This window comes from Otolemur garnettii, unplaced genomic scaffold (genome assembly GCF_000181295.1).
Source record: "Otolemur garnettii isolate 467f Iridium unplaced genomic scaffold, OtoGar3 scaffold00009, whole genome shotgun sequence".
In the NCBI taxonomy this organism is placed as follows: Eukaryota; Metazoa; Chordata; class Mammalia; order Primates; family Galagidae; genus Otolemur; species Otolemur garnettii.
Genome location: NW_003852404.1, coordinates 16,473,335 through 16,482,694, shown reverse-complemented (window position 1 = coordinate 16,482,694; position 9,360 = coordinate 16,473,335).

Genomic DNA, 9,360 nt, shown 5'->3' with positions numbered 1-9,360 from the left:
GTGAAAAAGCACCTCTCCAAATTAAAAAAAAAAAAAAAAAGAAGGATAGGGGCCACTATGTGATGTAAAAACATTTAAAAGCTAAATATTCAAATTATGTTGTTTCGTTTCTTCCTTCATTCAAATCTTCACAATTCCTTATCTGGATTAATGTAGTCTGTTAAATACTGAGTTGAAAATGAAGGAAGTAACCCGCAAAGACTTTTCCTATGCAAAGCTTTAGAATTTGGATGCTAAGGATCAATTTAAAAGGTTTGTTTCAATATTTTTTCTCTGTTTTTTTCTTTTATTCTTTCCTTGTTAAAACATCTATTATAAAAAGACAAAGCATACCAAAAGATGGCAAAACTGTAAGTGAAGGGAACTCTTCTATGCTGTTGACAGAAATATGAATTAGTGTAATCTTAGAACACTATATGAAAATTCCTCAAAAAAATAAAAAGAGAACTACCATATGCTTCCACTTCTGGGTATGTATCCTCAGGATTGAAATAAGTATATCAAAGAGATACCTGTGTTCCCATGTTCTATTCAGCATTATTTATAAAACCCAAAATATAGAATCAACTAAAATGTTCATCAGTGGGTGAATGGATAAAGGAAATGTGGCATATGTACACACCAGATATCTTAGTCTATTTTGAGCTGCTATAACATAATACAACAGACTGGATAATTAGTAATAAACAAATTAAATGGCTCACAGTGCTGAAGGTCGGGAAGTCCAAGATCTATGTGCTGGGATCTGGCAAGGGCTTTCTTGTGTTATTCTATGGCTCAAGGCAAAAAGAAAAGAGAAAGCAAGAGAGAGTGAGTGGATCCAAATCCCCTTTTATCAGGAGCTCACTTCTGTGATTGAGGCACCAATTCATTCATGAGGACAGTGCTCACATGAACCAAACACCATTATTTGGTCCTTGCCTCCATGTAGCCGTACTAAGGATTGTTTCCAACACATCCACTCTGTATGACACATTCAACCATAGCAGTGAAATACTATTCAGCATTCCTTTCTCACCACATCTATGTCAGCACTTATTTTGGGACTTTTTAATAAGAGCCATTCTCATTAGAGTAAAATGATACTTCTTGAGTTGCATTTCCCTAGTGATTAGAGATGGTGAGCCATTTTTCATGTGTTTGTTGGCCATTAGAATATATCCATTTGAAAAGAGTGGTAGTTATGTTCATTATTCCATTCATTTAGTGAAATTTCCCACTGCAATATCATTGGCTCTTTGGAGAAGGGTGATTGAGGATGACAGTAGACTTCCACAAATGCAAATGACTGAAAAATTCCATTTCACTCACCAGGCTAGCAGTGCCTACACTACAGACTATAAGAATTCCAGAAGAAAATGTTGGAAAAACTCTTATAGATATTGGCCGAGGCAAAGAATTTATGAATATGACCCCCCCCAAGCAATCACAGCAACAAAAAAATAAATAAATAGGGCCTGATCAAACATCAAACGTTTCTGTATAGCCATGGACACAATCAATAGTGTAAATAGACAACCTACACAATGGGAGAAAATATTTATGTGCTGTACATTTAATAAAGGGCTGATAACCATAATCTACAAAGAACTCAAACAAATCAACAAGAAAAAATCAAATGACCCCATTAAAACATGGGCAAAGATACAAATAGAAACTTTTCAAATGACTAACTTATATTCTTTTGGGGGGTGGGGGGCAGGGTTGGGTTTGAATTCACCACCTCTGGCAGATGGGGCCAGTGCCCTACTCCTTTGAGCCACAGGTGCTGCCAGACTAACTTATATCCTTATTTAACACAAGTAGCCAAGAATATTAACCCAAAAAGTTTTATTCATTTTAGACAAGATAAAACTGAAATTGAACAAGATTAAGTAACATACCCAATGTCAACAGATAGATGTTTTTGAAGTTGAGTTTCAAACAGGCTTAATTAATTGAACAGCTCATGCTTTCTTTATTAGATAATTTTTCTCCACTTTACTTTCTTCTATTTTGTCTTACAAAGATAATAAATTACTTCAAAGAATAGCTACAGCTTCCTGAGTATACTAATTACAAGCATAAAAGGTAGAATAGTATTATACGGTATACTACATTTATCCTGGATCCATTGCATGTTAAGGTAGCTTTATTGATATTATTGTTCTTTCCTGAGTTTGAACAGTAGCTGAAACTTGAGCCTTAAATAACTCATAGAACAAGAGGGCCCGATACATTCTGCTTTGGTTATAGGTAGCTAAATTTTGCTGTCACCTACTTGGCAAAGATCAAATTCGAGCATTCTCTGCAGCACAACCTCAGTTTGAGTCAAATTTTGTGGCTGACTAGTGTTTCTCCTTCCTCTAAGTTCTCAACTATTTAGACTATAGATACCCTTTTTATGCTGTGCCTTTTCCTATAGCCATCTGTTTATATGACACCTTCCAAACTGGAGTTAAAGTTCTTTGAAGATAGGTAGAGACTAAGTTTTTTTCTCTTTTGTGTCTGGCCCTGGGGGCAGGGTTTGTTAAGACCTGTGGATCTGGTGGAAGCTGACTGAAGAAATATAAAGTTACAAATGAGGAGAGATAAAGAGACAAGATACACAGAATTTTTAAGGGTGGGAGCACATAGTACCACTGCCCAATTGTGGGGCTCTGAAAGTGTCCCTGAGTGTCAGTCCTAGTTAGCTTTTAGACCCTCTTCTGCCTACAGTGTCTCTCATAAAAATTAGGAAGGCCTTGAAATAGACAGGAACCTATCACATTGTTGATGGCTAAATTAATTAAAATTTCATTTTTTTGTTTGCTTTGAGCTACCAATCCTCACAACAATAAATAACACTATTTATTTTGTGCAGATGATACATTAGAAAATAACAATGCATAATAATGCAAAACCATTATTTAAGGCTCTGTTGATGTAATCTTGATGATGCTAATAAAAATGTAGCAGTGTTATGGAGATAGCTTCTCAGTTCATGAAAAAAAACTCTGTCATTTAGCTTATTAAATGTAATTTAAATTGTTTTCCACAAGAGCTCATAATCAGTATGAGTTTCTGACAGTCAGCAAAACAACCAAAGAAAGAAGAAATAAAAATAAAATTCCATACATAAACACAAGATATTTTCATCAATTTATGACCCTTGAAGGAATTGGGAAAGACTTGGTCTCTTCCAAAATTGTTTTCTAGGCTTGGTGCCTATAGCTCAGAGGCTAGGACACCAGCCACATACACCAGGGCTAGTGAGTTCAGACCAGCCTGGGCCTGCCAAACAAAAATGACAACAACAACAACAACAACAAAAAACATACCAGGCATTGTGGTGGGTGCCTATAGTCCCAGCTACTTGAGAGGCTGACAAGAGAATCTCTTGAGCCTGGGAGTTTGAAGTTGCTGTGAGCTGTGATGAGACTCTGTCAGGAAAGAAAGGAAGGAAGGAAGGAAGGAAGGAAGGAAGGAAGGAAGGAAGGAAGGAAGGAAGAAAGAAAGAAAGAAAGAAAGAAAGAAAGAAAGAAAGAAAGAAAGAAGAGAAGGAGGGAGGGAGGGAAGGAAACCGTAACTGTTTTCTAAAATTTTCTCAAAAATTATTTCTGTGTATTATTTTTCTAGATATAAATAATGAAATGAGCTCATAAATTTTAATTTTTTTATAAAATTTTAACTTAAGTTTTAAAATAATATTTATTTTTTTTTTTTGCAGTTTTTGGCCAGGGCCGGGTTTGAACCCAGCAGCTCTGGCATATGGGGCCAGTGCCCTACTCCTTGAGCCATAGGCACTGCCCCATGGTGTAATATTTATATATCAAGTATGTGATTATTGATATCCGGTATATGTTTGATTTGTCTTTGTCTTGGGACACTAAGGATAATATTATACACTTAAAAATTTTAATTGCTTTTTTCCTAGCATGATTTTATTGCAGCATTTTTTTCCAATTTTTTTTACCATGGTAAAATACACATAACATACAATTTACCATCTTATCATTTTAGAGTAAGGTGACCAGATTTTAACATTGGTAAAGCAGGACACCATTGGGGGTGGGGTGAGTACAGCTATTGCCTGAGCTGTTTATGGTTAGGGATCCTCTGAGGGGGCCTACTTGTTTGTTCCAGACAGTTTGGCTCCTTCTGAGCTAATTGTCCTTGCCTCAAGGGAGGGAGCCAGTATCCTTCTCATACCCATTCCACCTGGGCGACCTTGCCCAGGAGTGGAGTAGGGAGTTTACATTAGTCTTTTCATTTCCAAATGAGGTTACATTAACCTCTTCATTCCCAAATGGAGTTGCATTAACCTTTTCAGCAGTAGAAAACCATATATTCCCTTCCCATTCTCCTGCCCTTCCCTAGCTTGTTGTGCATTCTTTCCAAAAATCGGGACTTTTTAAAAACACCATGGGTCACGGGACAAATTGTTAAAAATCAGAACTGTCCCTCCAAAAGTGGGATGTCTGGTCACCTTATTTTAGAGCTTACAGTACAATGACATTAAATAGATTAAAAATATTATGTAACCATCACCAACATCAATCTTTATAACATGTGGAGAGCGGGCTGTGAGACTGGCAGGGGCCTCACAACCTAGGGAACATTCAGGGAATAAACCCCCAACTGCTTCTCCTCTGTTCCCAAAACGGCCATATTCCTTTCTTCATGCTCCCTCTGCCAAAAGTCTGGTAACTCCTCTTTTGTCTAGTTAACTATGCAGAGACCCTTGTAATCTTTCCCTTCCTTCTCCTTGCCATCTGCTAACAAAGTTGAGTAGTAACCAGTAAGTCACATAGTTCTTTCTTTGTTTTGTCAACTATGCAGAGATCCTTCAGATCTGGTCCCTTCTTACTTCTTGTCATATGTTAATGAAGTTGAGTAGAAACCATTAACAAGATGATTTGTCTTTATTCAAGTCATTTAATCTTTTTATACTGCCAGACCAAAACTATGTCTTTTGTTTATGCTATTGTATTTTCCCATAATGTCTATGCTCTTTTCCCCTGGACAATCTGTACAGATACTATAAAATGAAGCTGATTTTGTGCTGTGGTGCTGACTGCAGCCATCAGCTCAGTCAGTCCTCCCAGTCCCATCTTTGTGTGTCTTCTCTTATGCTGTATTTTCTTCAAACCTTGACCCCCACACCCAATTCCACTCTGGTTCACTCCCCTTCACCATACTGGTTCACAACAGTAATGTTGGGTCCGAAAAATCCTCCCAACTTAGCCCAAACGGACAGACTCGAGACATACACCGATGTAAAGGGCATAAGGTGAGATTTTATTACAGACCCGGGAGGCCCGGGGGGCTCAGGGGCCCCGGGCCTGGACTCTTCTGGCATACAAGCCAAGGACGAGCCCCGAACTCGGGGTGGAGGAAGTGTTTATAGGGTACAGAAAGCAAGAAGGGAAAAAGGGTATGAGTACCCTTTTGATTGGTGGTTGGTGAGATCACTAGTAAAGGAAGGTTTGCATTGGTAGCTGATGATTTCACTAGTACAGGTGAGGGGGGATTTCTTAACCGGGGCTTGGTTAAGTGGCTGGAGGGAAATTACCTGTTTGTTTTATTGCAGTAGGGTGACTTAGTTAATAAGGAATTGGGGGCTTATTGCTCTGTTGCCCAGGGTGGTACTATTTGGTTGATTAACTATGAAAGGAATGAGAAAGGTTGCAGGGTGGGCCCAGCGGGTATGGTTTGAGCAACTAGGAATGGAATGGGGAGGGTTGCAGGGTGGGCCCTACTAGGAATGGGGAAGGTTACAAGGTGGGCCTTGCAGGCCAGGGCCCAGGAACAGAACTTATGTGGAAACAACAAAATGGAGCTGATCTGGTCCTCTCAGTAACACAGTTCATTTTGTAAAACTGAAAATGTATATCTGTTGAACTGTTATGCCCAAAATTCTCTCAAGACTCCCCACAGACAGTCCGAGACACACTCCGATGCAAAAAGGCACGAGGTGAGTTTTATTCAGGCCTGGGCCTGGACTCTCCTGGCATATGCAAGCCGAGGAAGAGCCCCAAATGCGGGGTAGAGCAAGTTTTTATGGGGTACAGAAAGCAAGAAGGGTAGGGTCCCTTATGAGTACACTCTTGATTGGTGGTTGGTGATTTCATTAGTAAAGGAGGATTTGCATTGGTGGTTGATGATTTCACTAGTAAAGGAGAATTTGAATTGGTACAGGTGAGGGGTGGAGGGTCTCTTAACTGGGGGCTAGAGTTGGTGCAGCCTGATTAGGTGGCTGGAGGGAAATACCTGTATTTCAAGGTAATAGAAACTTATTGTTTATTATGGCAGCTGTTTGCCTAAGGTGACTCAGTTTATGGTTCCCAATGGCTGTGGAACCAGGGGTGGGGGAAGCAGCAGGGAGGGGCCCTGCGGTTTAACAGAACTTATGCAGTAGACAACAAAATGGTGCTAGTCTGGCCCTTTCAGAACAATAACTCCACATTCTCCCCAGCCCCTGGCAATAATGATTCTATTTTCTGTCTCTATGGTTTTAATTACTTTAAGTATCTGGTATAAGTGGGATTTTACATACGATATTTATCTTTTAGGGGCTTATTTCCTTATTTCCTTACTTCACTTAGCACAATATCCTCATCAATGTTATAGCATATGTCAGAATAGCCTTTATTTTTAAGACTGAATAACATTTCATTTTATGTATATAATACAGGATTCCACCACTCAGGGCTAGACAGGGAGCCCCTGTTCTCTAGGCCCAGATGAGCTCTAAGGACAGACCCCATTTCCAGGCACAAGCAGGCTACCTTTTTGGGGATATACCCTCTGGGCTTTGATAAGATCATGAACAAAGCAGTCTGAGATGGTTTTTTGGGTGGTTCCACCTTGAATAGGAGCACACACCCTAATTCCTTCACAGAAACAAAGACTGTAAAGGACCCTGATAACCTGTCCCTAGTGGAGGAGGCACTACATTCATTCATTTGTAATGCACTCACTAACTTTGAAAAGATGTTTTTCTACCAACTGTGGGCCTTGTGTAATCTTCTAGACCTAAGATCCCTAGATAAAAGAGCCCATGTGGAGATTCCCCAGTTAGTTCAGTTCTTTCCCTCTTCCAGAAGCTCTGGTGCTTTTTGCTTCTTCTGTATTCCTTTCTAACTTCTAATAAAAATCCTATCTTACCACTAATCTGTGGTCCACGGGTTCATTCTTCAAATCCCCAAGACCAAGGACCTACTGAAGAGTGAAATTCCAATATCATACTAACAACATTTTGTTTATCCATTTGTCCATTGATTGACACTTGGATTGTATCCATGTCCTAAGTATCGCGAATATTGCTGCTATTAACACAGGTATACAAATATCTCTTCCAGACTCTACTTTAAATTCTTTTGGGTATATGCCCAGAAGTGAAACTGCTGGGTTACATAGAAATTCTATTTTTAATTTTTTAAGGAAGCAACATAACATTTTTAAGTGTACAATTTTATATTTCCACCAACAATGTAGAAGAGGTCAAATTTTTCATATCCTCATCAACTCTTCCTGTGTATTTTTGTTTTATTATGATGGGTCTGAGGAAGTATCTCATGTGGGTTTGATTTGCATTTCCCTAATGATTAGTGCTGTAAAATATCTTTTCTTGTGCTTATTGCCAATTTGTCCATTTCCATCTTCTTAGGATATATGTCTGTGCCTGACCTTTGCCCACTGTTTTTTTCAAATTAATATGAGGAAACAAATTTTTAGGTTACAGTGTTCTCACTTTCAAGGTAAAGTTCAAGTTGTAGAAGAAGCCCCTCCCCCATGGGGCATGCAGAATACCCTTGAATTGTGCACAATAGGTGAGATCCTACCAAATGACTTCTCACCTCCCACCAGTTGTCCTTCTCCTCTCCTCTCCTTCCTCATGTGAGAGCTAAACTAGCTCCATTTTGTTTACAGCACAAGCCACAGTACAAGCCCCATTCCTAGCTGTTTACTGCATAGCCCTTCCACCCCAACCTCTGCCAGTGAAACCTGCAGGGCCACTCCCTGCTGCCTTCCCCCACCCCAGGTTGCAAAGCCACTGAGCTGTAAACTGAGTCACCTTAGGCAAATAGCTGCTATAATAAACAATAAGTTTCTATTACCTTGAAATACAGGTAATCAGGTTGCACCAATTCTAGCCCCCGGTTAAGGGACCCCCCACCCCTCACCTGTACCAATCCAAATTCACCTTTACTAACTGAAATCATCAGCTACCAACTTCCTCCTTTACTAATGAAATCACCAACCACCAATGAAAAGTGTACTCGTATCCGACCCTACCCCTCTTGCTTTCTGTACCCCATAAAAACTTCCTCCACCCCGGGTTCGGGTCTTGTCCTCGGCTTGCATGCCAGGAGAGTCCGGGCTTCCTGGGGCCTGAATAAAACCTCACCTCATGCCTTTTACATCGGAGTGTGTCTCGGATTCGTCTGTTGGGGCCATTTGGGAGAATTTTCGGACCTAACACTCACCCCACCCCTTTTCTAGACTATACCTGTGTTTTATCATTCATATGAGTTTGTAAGTGTTTGTATATTGGTTTCATATTAGTATTCAGGACTTGGATACCTTTTTTTTCTATTCTTGAGGTACATTACTAATAGGAATGTGTTTCAACTCCATCTAGGTAAACATCAAAGATGTGAAGTCTCTGTCTTTTTATGTCTGAATAGTATTCCATGGTGTATATAGATATAGATATAGATATATACCACAATTTGCTAATCCATTCATAAGTTGATGGGCATTTCTTTTGCTTCCATGACTTGACTCAGCAATTATGACTTGAGCTGCAATAAACATTCTGGTGTGGTTCAAATGTCTTTGGGGTAAAATGATTTTTTTTCTTCTGGGTAGCCTAGTAATGGGATTTGGGGATCAAATGGAAGGTCAACTTTTAGTTCTTTGCCATACTTCTTTCCATAAAGGTTGTATTAGTTTGCAATCCCACCAGCAGTGTAGAAGTGTTTCCTTCTCTCCACATCCATGCCAGCATCTGCAGTTTGGGGACTTTGTGATGTGGGCTAATCTTACCAGACTTAAGTAATATTTCAGAATGGTTTCAATTTGCATTTATCTAATGATTAAAGACAATGAGCATTTTTTCATATATTCCCAGATATTTCATCTTCTTTGGCACTACTGTAAAAGGAATAGAGTCTTTGATTTTATTCTCCCTTTGCTCATTTTTAATTTTTTATTTATTTATTTTTTTAGAGACAGAGTTGCACTTTGTTGCCCTAGCTAGAGTGCTGTGACATCACAGTTCATAGCAACCTCAAGCTCTTGGGCTTAGGGGATTCTCTTGCCTCAGCATCCTAAGTAGCTGGGACTACAGGTGCCTGCCACAGTGTCTGGCTATTTTTTTGTTGTAGTTTGCCC